General features: G+C 43.6%; 1 long non-coding RNA gene and 1 pseudogene across 2 annotated transcripts in view; both read right to left on the bottom strand.

Annotated features, from left to right (window-relative positions):
- The window catches only part of LOC117310806 (uncharacterized), a 37032-nt gene extending 24002 nt beyond the window's left edge, over positions 1–13030 (bottom strand). Inside the window, exon 1 of one of the 2 annotated variants that reach the window (XR_004524853.2) lies at positions 12217–13030. This is a non-coding gene — a long non-coding RNA (uncharacterized lncRNA). Of the gene's footprint in view, positions 1–1791; positions 4099–12216 lie in introns of those variants that run through there. The other variant, XR_004524852.2, reaches the window with a different exon arrangement.
- LOC141277752 (NOP protein chaperone 1 pseudogene) lies at positions 7742–12079 on the bottom strand (annotated as a pseudogene).
- Positions 13031–13367: the final 337 nt, after the last annotated feature.

The raw sequence follows: 13367 nt of genomic DNA, 5'->3' as shown, positions 1-13367 counted from the left end.
ACTCCATTAATGCTGTGACTTCACAGAACACATGGGAGAGATTTTCACTAAAAACAATAAATACAGCCCTTAGCCTCAGTAAAGAAAAATTCCCTAATTACCATGTGAATGACAACAGCCTTAGGTGTGTGGTGAACACAGGTGATAGTAATGAGAGAAACAAGTTTGCAGACCCAGGGTGGGGGTGGGGGAGTGGGGGGTGGAGCAGATATGAAAGGTGCTGGGGTGGAGGTGGATGCTGGACAATAAAGAGTAATGAGGAATTATTTACTATTTCTAATTTTTTAAATATTAAGCTTTTTATAGACTACATTTGAACATTTTTAAGTCTACGAAAGAAGATAAATAAAATTTCCTTCCTTCACAATAACTCAATTATCCTATGTGTACTTTTCTTTTTAAAGAGTTTCCTATTTATTTATTTATTATTTATTTTTGGCTGTGTTGGGTCTTTGTTGCTGAGCACGGGCTTTCTCTACTTGCAGTGAGTGGGGGCTACTCTTCTTTGAGGGGCACAGATTCCTCATTGCCGTGTCTTCTCTTATTGCTGAGCACGGGCTCCAGGCGCGCATGCTCAGTAGTTGTGGCTCACGGGCTTGGCCGTTCCGCAGCACGTGGGATCCTCCCAGACCAGAGATCAAACCCATGTTTCCTGCATTGGCAGGTGGACTCTCAACCACTGTGCCACCAGGGAGGTCACTCCCTATGTGTTCTTCACCTTTGCTCAAACTTGAAAATTGAATGTAACATATGCAGATTATTTTCTTAATTGTAAGTGTGTATTGAGGAGAAAGTGTATGATAGACAGAATGAAATGTAGGGCACTGGACAGCAAATGACAGATTAGGGAGCTCGAAGCCCTCACTCCCCGCCAGTAACATCAATACAGCCACCAGGGTTTGTCAGCACAGGGGACCCAAGAAGTGGCAACAATGATTTCTTTTCTGCTCCCACCACTCTCTGACCTGGCAGGAGTACAGATTACCTGCCGATATGTGTGTGTGCATGTGCGTTTCTTTTTTCTTGGTGCCACAGCTGGACTTGCTGATTGAGCCTGCGTGTTTTAAGAAAGCAATGGCCATGTTGCGCTAACAATACAGTGGACCCTCCGTCGCTCTTGTGTCTTTGGGAGTTGAGTGCACACAAAATTTGTATGATGGATCCAGGCGCGAACTTCCAGTTGTCCTCTTGGCTCATACCTGCTATGTCAGGGGAATGTCCTTCCCTTGGGAAATCAGCTCAAAGCTTTTGGAGAGAAAGGCTGCACAGGTGTAGGTTGGGACCAGCAACCCTTGGCATGGACGACTGGGCAAACCAAGTGAATTACTAAGAGTTCCTGATATGAGGAAAGAGACTGAGGACATAGGGAGGCCAGGCCTGCAGAGTGAAAGTTCTTGCCTGTAGGTAGTTCTGGGTGTGGGTGGAGGAGAGACATTGAGGGGCTGAGATGCCAGCTGCCTGTCCCAGGACTGCAGAAGGAGGGGGCAGAAAAGCAGGAAGTGTGGCTCATGTTTGTTTCTGACACACTCATCCTTCTGGTTCTTGACTCCAGGCTGTAAGGAGGAATTTACTCTTGTTTTGCAAAGTTGCTTTACCTATTCCAATCCTCTACTTTTCCATTTACTCTTTTCAAAAGATATATATAAACTCACTATTTTCATTAAACAGCTTGTCATCAACATTTTTTCCAAGTCAATACCTATACATCTAGCTCATTTTAAAAAAAAATCAATAAACCAAAGCACAAAGTGATATTACTGTATTGTCTGAATATACTTGAAATTTACTTACCTGGTCCCGCTCATTGGCTGTTTTCTAAATGTTCTGTTCTTAAGTAATACTGAGATCAATATTCTTAGTACACATGTATTTGCACAAATGTTCCCACCTACCCACTTCTTGTCATTTGACTGTGCTTGTGGAATATGTAAAGATCAATTAGGTGGTCAAGTTATCAATCGTTTCCTTTATGGTTTCTGGGCCCTGGTTTTTATGTTTTAGTAACATCTCCACTCTGCAATTACAGAATAAAATGTCCGTGTTTTCTATTGGTACGTTCATGGTTTCAGCTTACAGTTCACGCAGTCCATCCCCCTGCAGAATTTTCCTTGTTTACAGCGGCCGGCGGCCCAGGAATAGCGTGAGGAGCGCGTCTCCTTCGCGGCAGCCTCCCGGCACCATCCTCCCAGCTCCCCGTCTCCCGTCTGCTGCCGGGGTCGCATCGTGTCGTGCCGACCCGGGCGCTAGCTCCGAGGCGGACTCCCGGAGACGAGCTCGGGCGTTTGGGCGGCCGGCACTGCACCCTCGCCGTTCGGCGATCGGGATCCGGCCCGGGGACGTTCGAGCCGGTGGTCGGGCGCCACCTGGCGGCCGCTTTTATATCGTCCCTTGTCTCCGGAGCTTCGGCGATCTTCGCGAGGGCTGACATTCGGACGCCGGGCGCGAGGCAGCGTTCCGGGAGCCCGGCTATGCGTGTGGCGACTGTCCCGGTGGTCCCGGGGCATGGGCTCCTCCTGCGTTCGCTGGAGATTGGGTGTGTAGGTATATGAGGGTGTGATCGTTTTCTCGCTCCCTAGTGGGCTGTGAGGGTTGCCTAGCTTGGTCGACCAGCAACCGCCCGTGCTCCTCCAGCCACGAGAATTAAACGGACTCGACTCTACCTGGGCCGCCCGCCGCGTTGTGTAGGGAGAGGTCTTGCGAGCCCTCCGGAGCGCCTGAGTCTTGATGGTCCGTCCTTCTCAGTCACTTTAGGGGCGTTCATTTTCTACCACTTCGGTCCACGAGCGTCCCACTCCGGACGTGGTGAACGCACCGGGCACGGGCGCTGAGGCTGCTGGAGGGCCCGATGAGCATGTTGGATGGCGCGCTTGGGTCCCGGTCTCCGGCGCATGGGCGCTTGCTGCTCTCGCGGGATTTGGACGGGCAGACATTCGTAGTGTGAGGACGGCACTGTGCTCCCTAGAAGTTCTTGAGTGGTGGGTCTGGGCGGTTCGACCGGCACTCCCTTGTGTCCCTTGCGCGTGAAACGCCCACATTGAAGCACGTGGTCAAGAGGGGGTATCCATCCCCGGAGTCGTCCGTGTGGCCCGGTGGTCGTACTTCCGCTTTCAAAGTGTCGCCTGAGAGTGGTTCTAAGTCTCCTACGGACGTGGACGCCGCCAAGTTTCCCCCGGCCTTCTCTCTTGATCCCGTTCGCCCTTTTTCCCAAATATGTTTTTCTCCGCAGTGTGTAGGGCCCGAGTGGCGTAAGGAGGAGGCACTGGAAGTGCGACCTCGGCCTTCACGTCCTCCTTCACACGGGACCGCCACGCCCCGTCCAATAGGACGCCCGGTGCTGCTTCTTGGCCGCCTTGGGAAAACGGTGCGTCCCGGTGCCGTCGCCGTGGTGGAGCTCCTCCCCTGCGGCCACTTTCTCCGAAAACCGCAAGAAGCGGTCATGGGGCTCCGCAGACGGTATTACCCTGCAAGCCGAACTGCGTCTACGGGGGAGCGCCCGGCGTCCCCACTTCTGTTGGCCTTGTCGGCGAAGCGCTTGTGTGCATCAGGTGCTCTCACCACAGGTGAAAGCAAGGACAGTCGCGGCGAGAGGGGAGGGCGCTCCAGGCGCAGCCACGGTTCCGCCTGTGGCTTCGTGGTTGGAGAAGCCTAACAAATGGGGAAATGGGAAGGTGCCTGGGGCGTCTGGTGATGGTCGTGAGGAGGCATGAGGCGATGCGCGGTCCTGCGTGGGCGCGGTTGTCAGAGGCTCCTCGTGAGAATCTCGTACCGGAATTGCCTCTGAACGCGCGTGTGGACGAGGAGACAACCCGGGGAGAGAAATGGGACCTGTGGTGGGCCAGAGGGGATGAGTTCGGACGGGTGGAGGCGCATCTTCTCTTCCGTGCCATCCAGATCTATCCCGGTGGTTTTTCCTCCATTTGGTTGTTACCTGGCGTCCGCTGCTGCAAGGACGACTAGATGACCATACAGCGTTGTCGTGGCAAGAAACAATTTCAGTGACTTGAGAATTTGTTTTGAGATCCACTAGTGTAGACACTGGTGAAGTGAGAAATTCCGAGATCTACAGAACTGAAAATTACTATTGTTACTCAACAGCATTGTAATTACCATTGTAATTAGTGATAAAACAGTTGAGTCACACAGAAGCTGTCTATTTGGGGATGATCAAAGAGGGGTTTTCAGTATTTCTAAATCCTGCTAAATGGGCAGAGAGCAAGGTGGAGACAGCAGGTATGTGCCAGCTAAGGCTGTGCCAGGTAAGGTTGTAACGTGTGTGAGAATAAAGAGAGGTGCTGAGCAGATTATGGAGGGTTTCTGAATGGTACAAGAGGCTGGAAAGCATTCTTAAAGATATGTGGGGGGATAGATCTGATAAGTTGCAGTTTACAGAAAGAGAAAGGCTCATTGCTAGTCTCCACAGAAGGATTCAGCAACAGAGTATCTTATCAAATCCTCTGTTAAAAACACTGCAGTTTATAAATCCTTTAGAAACATACCTTACACATTTGCTAGCAGAATTATGCATTGCTGCATTGTTTGTAATATAAACAGATTATTGAATATCAGCGTGCATCCCAACGTGGATTGGCAAAGTGCATTATAGTACGTCATCCATTCAGTGCACTGTCGTGCAGGAAACGATGTCTTGATAGAGGATAATTTGCAAGATACTGTCAAATGAATAAAAGCAAGCTATAACAGCACCGTGCCTAGCGTTCTACTATTTGTCTTTTTAATTAGGGTGCCAAGGAGAAATGTATATTCATATTTGCTTGTATGCACATAAAGACACTCTGGAAGTTTGCAGTGGGAAACCAGATGCATGGCTACCTGTGGAGGGCAGGGGCTCCTGGGCAAAGAGGGGGAGGCGGTGCAGGGCACAATGTAATGCAATTTTCAGGACCTTCAACCATGTACATGTATTACAACCTCTCTAGAAAGCCAAGAAATTGAATTTTTTAAACCTCCAAGGATTAAAATGCATTTACTATTTCTACCAACTGAGTACATGTCAAGTTTGTTTCACCATGGAGCTATGCCTTCTCTAAAGTGTCTACTCAAGCCTTCCGTGGTGATTTTGACTATTTTCCCTTACTTTGGAAGCAGACAAAGAAAACTAGAGGAATCAACGCATGTGTAGTTCATCAGCCCGTGCAGTGGCTCCCCTGCGTTTTTCTTTCAAATAGTTTATACACTTTGTTTTTTGGTGTTATTTTCATAAGTTTTATTTGCAAGAGAGGATAGAGGAGAAATAAAGCTGTATTAGGGTTTTGCTAGGGTTGCCAGAAAAGTGCAGACTGGGAGGCTTAATTAATTTTCTCACAGCTCTGGAGGCTTTGAGTTCAAGATCAAGGTGTCTACAGGTTCAGTTTCTTCTGAGGCCTCTCTCCCTTGCTCGCAGGTGGCTGCATTCTTACTGCATCCTCAGATGGACTTAACTCTATGAGCTGAGTGTGCATGGCTGTGTCCTAATCTTCTCATAGGGGCACAGCTCTGGATTAGGGCTCACCCTTGTGACCCATTTTAACTTCATCATCTCTCCTAAGGCCCTATTCCCAAATACAGTCACATTCTGAGGTACAAGTGTCTGGACTTCAATATATGAACTTACAGGGTTTCAGTTCAGACCTGAAGGGAAGCTGCTCCCCGTTGGTTGAAGCAGAAATCTCAGAGGAGAGAGGAGTCTTCCCACATGGCCTAGAACTTCTTGACACAGCCAAGTCATGACCCATAAGCCTGATTCCGTGGTTTTGCATGTCTCTGTGACAGAGAGTGGAGGTCAGGGAATGAATAAGGAATTATGTCCTCAGTACATTGTCACTAAATATTTCTGCCTTTTGGAGGCCAGATGTTCACAAAAGTAAAGAAGTTATGTTCTGCTCAGCAAATTTCGGCCTTGGAAGTACACAACACACTGAGGAATCAGCCTAAGTGTCTCCCATATCCTGATCAGGCCACGGACACAGGAGCAGGAGACAGCCATTAGAGGCCACAGCCTTGCTGGGAAGCAGGTGCATCACCAGTTTAGCTCAATCAGATCTGTGTTCTAGGTGCTGAGCTTGAGGAAGGTGTCAGTCCTGGGACACTGTGGACACGATGCAGAAAAATTACCTTAAACCCTGAGTCATACTTAAATAGAAAAACTGTGAGATATTAATTCTTATTGCCTCCACTGAGCTATAAACTTGGTGAAGGTGGTTATGTTTTACGTTTCACCTCTTAAGTCTCCAGAAAATTCCACATGCTGGAATCCTGGAGACTCTCAATAAATATTTGTTACTTTAATGAGTGGTGTGTGAGAGAGCTACCTGCTTTTTCTTGAAGACTCTTGTCCTATGATAATTTACAAAATCCAGAACACTTGGGAGATATGTTCTCCCTTAAGTATCTGATGGATACTGTGGACCCTCCACCTAGTAATGCACATGCACAGACACAAACACATTGCTGCAGTCGGCCTCAAGTGTTCTATTTTCCTCTTTTCAAGCTCATAGACCAAACCTTTAGCATTCTATATATATGGGCTTTATACTCGTTTTGTGTGTGTGGGTGTGTGCGTACATCAAGAAAGAAAAAGTTAATGGATTTGAAGGGAGAGAACACATCATGTAACTCCTGCCCTCTCTCAAGCCAATCCGACAGCAGATAAACTTAGGACATAGGCATTCTCCACGGGGACCATCTCTTTTCCCCAGGTCTTTATTTTTATTTTTAACATCTTTATTGGAGTATTATTGCTTTACACTGGTGTGTTAATTTCTGCTTTTATAACAAAGTGAATCAGCTCTATAGCCTGTTCCTTATTGATCAGCACGATTCTCATTGGAGGAAGAATGGAACTCGGGAGGGGGCCAAGTCCCTCTGACTTCCCTGGCTCAGGGTGCAGAGGGTGGGAGGGGTGCCCCAGCCCCTTCCCCTGCTCCCTGCCTCTGGTTACTCCCTGAAATGTAGGGGCCACATCCTCAGCTGCAGAAGGAGAAAAGCCACTCCTCTTTTTGCTTAGTGTTCTCATGCAATATCTCTTCCAATATTTTCACTTTCAGCATATGAATGTCCTTACTTCTGAGTGAGGCTCTTGTAGACAACATATAGTTGGGCCCTTTATATGTCTATCTTGTCCATCTTTGTTTTTTTAATGTTATTAAATATTCACCTATATTTTAGTATGAAACTTATAATTTTATTTCTTTATATTTAAATCTTTAAGACCTACATAATTTATCTTAGTATCCAAATTGGTTTAAAAACAGCCACCCCTGACTCTGTATATTAAATAATTCAACCATTTTACACTTAAAACGACATCCCTATCACATATTAAATTTTTGTTTTTCCTTTTCCTCCTATGTCATAAGAATGTCCAGAGGAACTGACTTTAGTTGACTTCTTTAACTGTATAGACTACCTAGGCGTATTATATGAGAAGGCCATAGCAGGAGAGAAATATAATTCTACACACTAGTATGTATTCTAGACTGACTAGTCTCTTTCACTGACCATCAGACTATTTCTACTTGGCTTTGTATTTCCAGTGAAGTTACACTTTCATATCTGCATGGATACCATGGCTTAAAATGCCCTGTACATCCTCAATATACCTGTAAATTCATTTATCGACATCATTCAGTGCCTACTGTGTACCATGCACCAAGCTAAGGAGTGAACCAGACAAATACAACTCTTCCCACAATGTGGCATGAATATTATCTGGTAGAAGACAATCCTTAAATATTCACACCAGTAATCCATCACAGCTGTTTGGTGCTACAAAGTATACCCTTTGCAGCTGAGAAGTCTTGTTTCCAGATCTGTTCACTTCTGCATACTTTGAGTGCACAGCCGATTTCCAATTCCCAATGAAAAATACCAGAAGGAACTTGGAGAATTATCTTCAGCGTATTTACAAGATGTTATAAGCTAATGAGAGGAGTAGGAAAAAATAATTAAAACAAACCCCTAAAATATTAGGCAACAAAGTCTCATGAGCTCAATGCACTTGGAGACAGTCCTTTAAATTCTCAGGTCTATATCCTGAGCAAAGCCAGGCCCATGGCAGATGAGGTCCCAAACAAGTTAAATAAGATCAAGAATGTGGCAGAAAGGCAACTCCAATGCAGGATCATTTTGCCTTTTGAAAGGGAAAACCTGTTACTACCTCTTTATGTACTGTGCCCTATTTTCCTGGGGTGTTCCTATTCTCTACAATTAATAGGTTTCAAAATTGTGGGCAACTGGAAGGAATAATTTTATTAGCTGAAACAAAAAATTCCTTTATGAGAAAAAGAAAAAAAACCAAAAAAACCACAAAATTTTCCAACCAGCAAATTTTACATGCATTGAGAGGCTACAGAGTCACTGACAGTGATTAAACCACAGAGCACCAGTTTTCCAGCTCAAACTGGAAAAGATTTGTTTTTTTTAATTAAAGTGATATGTCTGAGGGCATCTAAATATAATTCTTTTCTTTGTAAAAAAGTTTTTCCTCGGGGTGGGATAGGGAGGGTGGAAGGGAGACGCAAGAGGGAGGGGACATGGGCACACATGTATACATATAGCTGATTCACTCTGTTACAGACCAGAAACCAACACAACATTGTGAAGAAACTATACTCCAATAAAGATGTTTAAAAAAAAAAGTTCTCCCTCAATGAACCCATTTTGATGGTAAAAAATAAATATGACTTTATAATAACCTAAAAAGAAACCCAACCTAAGTTTTTGTTTTGTTTTGTTTTTTCAGTACGCGGACCTCTCACTGCTGTGGCCTCTCCCGTTGCGGAGCACAGGCTCCGGATGCGCAGGCTCAGCGGCCATGGCTCACGGGCCCAGCCGCTCCATGCATATGGGATCCTCCTGGACCGGAGCATGAACCCGTGTCCCCTGCATTGGCAGGCGGACTCTCAACCACTGCACCACCAGGGAAGCCCCAAGAGGCCAATTTAAAACAAAAACAAATGGGTAACTTGTATTTTTACTTTAAAATAAGTTTGAGATTTCTGAAGTCTATGCTGATGAAAGAGGATGCCAACAAATTCACTCATCACCATACATAAAGTTAAGCTTTCTAAACTAAACCTCTTTAGCATGAGATCAAAAACAGTCTGCTCTTAGAAGAGTCCCCAAATGCTATCTCTTCCAACTCTTTAAAAGCTAGCTTCTGTTTCTCCAAGAAGCAAAATACATTCATTTTTGCAAACAAACACCATAGGTATCCGAAATGCAAAATAACCAGCAAGCCACATTCTTTTCCACAGAATTAGCGGGAACTATCACCTGTTTCTCAGATTGTTTATGTCCCTGTTTTCTTTTTTTCACTGGCAGGACGGTCCAGAACCTCTATTTTGCCTTTTCCATCTTCTGAATGAGGAAGCTTAATTGTATCGATGGTGACTTCACGTTCAGAAGAGGTGCTATCATCTTCATCCTCAAATTCTGAACTGTCCTCTGAACTGTCTTGTGAATTCTCTTGTGAACTGTCATCTTCTTTTGAATCAGACTGATTCATCTCAAACAAGATCATATCCATTTGCATAACTTTTCCGAGAGTGTCAATATTTTCAATATTGAAATGACCAGGTGGTGCAGTTGATATTCCTTTCCTTAGCTTTTTGTTTGCCTGAGCCATCTGTGGGAGAAAGCTCTGTACCTGGTCCAATAGGGGACTCCTCTCTATCCGACCTGTTTGAAGAGTGGAATTCTTTCTGGAATTACGCTTGGAGTTGATGAGCAACCTGTCCCATATACCTCCGCGGCCGCCCCTGCCCTCCATCAGCAGCTCTCTAGACACCAAGACCCTGGAGCTGTCCCGGGAAAATGACGAACAGCTCGCATCGGGCTGGGATTTGCCGTGGGCCTCCCTGCTGCTCGCCTGTCTTCAGAGCAGCCCCTCCAGGCCCAGATGCCAGAAAAAGGCTGGGGACATCTTTGTTTTTTAACTGATGAGTTTAAGACATATATATATATATATATATATATATATATATATATATATATATATATATATATATATATATAAATTACTGATATGGAATGACATTTAATTGCCAATTTGTTTTCTGTAATGTCATATAGCTTTTCTGTCCCACATTTTCTCACATACTGACGTCCTTTGTTCTTACTTTTTGTACTCATTTTCAAAATTAATTTCTTTGGCTGTGCCACGTCTTAGTTGTGGCCTGGGGGACCTTTGATCTTCTTTGCAGCATGCAAACTCTTAGTTGTGGCATGTGGGATCTAGTTCCCTGACCAGGGATTGAGCCCAGGCCCTCTGCATTGACAGCGCGGAGTCTTCGCCACTGGACCACCAGGGTAGTCCACTGACTTGACTTACTTTTAATTTCCTTCTGTGTATATTCTATAGATAATCAATTTGTGGATACCATGGAGGTTACATATAAAATCCTATCAAACTAGCTTAAACTGATATCAACATAATTTTAATCACACGCAAAATCTCTATTACATCTCCAATTACATTACACATTAATTACATGTTATTAATGTCACAAGTCACATATGTATACATTGTTTTCTGTTAATGTAGATGTACGAATTCGTTATTTGGGGATGCTATAACAAAATGCCACAGCTTGGGTAGCTTATAAACAGAAGTTTATTTCTCACGGTTCTGGAGGCTGAAGTGTGAGATCAAGGTGGTTAGGTAAAGGTCTTTTTCTGAGTCATAGACTTTTCATTATATCATCACCTGGAGGAAGGGGCTAGAGAGCTCTCTGAGGTCTCTTTTAAAAGCACACAAGAGACTTCCCTGATAGGCCAGTGGTTAAGAATCCATCTTCCAATGCAGGGGACATGAGTTCGAACTTTGGTCAGAGAACTAAGATCACACATGCCAATGGGCAACTAAGCCCATGCACCACAACTATTGAGCCTGTATGCTGGCTCTACAGCCTGTCTGCCACAACTAGAGAGCCTGTGTGCTGCAACTACCGAACCCCCATATCACAGCTAGATATGAAGCCTGTGCGTCACAACAAAGATCCCACATGCTGCAACTAAGAGCGAATGTAGCCAAATAAGTAAATAAATACATATTTTAAAATAAAAGCACACACATTATATTCATGGTGGCTTTGCCCTCATAACCTAAGCACCCCCCAAAGGCCCTACATCCTAATACCAACACATTTGGAGGTTGTATTTTTAACATATGAATTTTGGGTGAAACAATCATGCAATAGCAATAAATTTATAATTATTTTAATATTTTGGTTTAAAAAATATCCTAGAATAATAAAAAGTATAGCCAAAAGTCAAAATTATAGTGTTTTCTCTATTTGTCCATTTATTTACCTTTATCAGAGACATATATATTTTCATATGGCCTCAAGTTACTGGTGTCCTTTCATTTGAACTTGAAGTACTCACTTTAGCATTTCTTGAAAGATCGGTATTATGGTACTGAACTCCTTCAGCTTTTGTCTGAGACTGTCTCTCATTTTCCTCATTTTTGAAGAATAATATTGTAAGATATAGAATTGTTGGTAGGTAGTTTCTGCCATGCTTTAAGCATATCATTTCACTCTCTTCTGGCCTGCAAAATTTCTGATGAGAAAGCAACTGATAATCTTACTGACAATCACAATTAAGTGGATCATAATAATTGTCACATATAACTTTGTTTATATATATTTCTTAATGCTAACCTATTTACAAAAGTACTTATTGTTACAAAATTTTGTATTTATCATTCTAAGATTACTTAACAAATCTATATTTTTATTCTACTTATTTATAAAATAAGAGGTTATTAGCCAAAATTATGAATTTATAGCTGAAATGTGTGGTAAACATTCTTGATAAGCATTTTTCCATGTCTGAGAATTTTGATATGAACTCAGGTTTTCAGTTTGATTTTAGCATTGATAGATCCAGTGTGAGAATTCAATGTTGACTAAGGAATTAAAAATCCCTCAGGGCTCTCCTTCATTCATTACAGTAAAAGTGTGTTCTATGCTGTGAAAACTCATGTGTATGTAAGTCTATTCAATGATATTCTCCAGTTAAAATGATCTCCATGTCAGTTACATACACATAGTATGTAAATCTTCTGCATGGACATCCCCCCTTTGTAGCATTTCTACTAGCTATCATCAAAATTCAGTCTAATTTAGTCCATAAAGTGAACACTTTATGCTGGTCTGGTGTTTACACTGCACTGTAACTGAATTCTATGAGTCTGCTGAATTCCTAACTTACCTCATTCCCAGGTTTCACATGTGGATGGCCAGGGTTCACACCTGAAGAAATTTACTATTTTCTTACAGCTACATTGTTCCACCAGGAAAATAACTTGCCTGGATATCATTTCTTGCTTTTCATGGTCACAGTTTTTGCTTGAAATAAGACAAAAATAATAATTAAATTAAATAAATTAATAAGAAGTGACACATGTGACATTTGGGGATTAAATTGTTGAAAAGTACATTACATGGGGAAAGAACATGAATTTGAGGAATACACCAGTGAATAGAAACATGGTTTAGAAAAATGTTAATAGACGTTCAGTGTTTAGGTAAAAGAAAAATAAAATAAATTCAGATGCTACAGGGAATATGAGAGGAAACATTATTAAAGAGACCGTGGCAAAGACAAAAACATGAAATTTTAACTCCCACGTGGACAGGAATTTTGCTTCTCTGAGGTGAAAAGTACAGGGGGAAACGTGAAGAGAAATTGATGTGTGATGCATAATGACAGAATCTGGATAATTTGACTCAATGGCTTCACATACATTTCTAAAAATATCCTTTAGTCGAGCCAACCTCCAGTTGACATTCCAAGTGTCCTGCTCCCTCCCCACACAGAGCACATGTGTCTGGAGCTGACTTGGACCCCAGCCTGGGGAAACCCTCCTCTTCCCTCCACACCTACTCTTCTTGCTCCAACTGGGAAATTATATCTGTTTTGCAGAGCGGATGCCCTGGTACGTGTGGGAAATGCTAGATGGATTTAAAGTTCTGTGCTGAGAACAGTGCATGCAATGCAAGCGCAGGACAACATGCCAAGGCTCAAGTGTGAGGGGCATCAATGGCAGCCCAGGTTCGAGCACCCTGAAGGGGGGAAACACTGAAGGTTGTCACCCTGACACTTCACTCAAAGACAGTAAAAGTCTCTGGCTTGCTGCTGTTCTTGCCCAAGAAGAAAGACAGGCTGCAGGCTGCTTACATGTCTCAGCCAGGAAGGAAGCAACGTTTTCATAATATGGTTAAGACTGTTTTCTAACAGAATCCAATAAACATAAAACCCATGAGATTATTACTTGGAGTTCATGTAGAAAGGGGGATACAAGCTGTTATGTGTTTTTTGCTGTGTTCAAACCTCATAGTAGTCCCCCGAGCAGAAGAATT

The sequence above is a fragment of the Tursiops truncatus genome, unplaced genomic scaffold (genome assembly GCF_011762595.2).
Source record: "Tursiops truncatus isolate mTurTru1 unplaced genomic scaffold, mTurTru1.mat.Y mat_scaffold_39_arrow_ctg1, whole genome shotgun sequence".
Lineage (NCBI taxonomy): Eukaryota > Metazoa > Chordata > Mammalia > Artiodactyla > Delphinidae > Tursiops > Tursiops truncatus.
The sequence above is the reverse complement of the archived record's forward strand: the minus strand, read 5'-3'. Positions and strand labels throughout refer to the sequence as shown.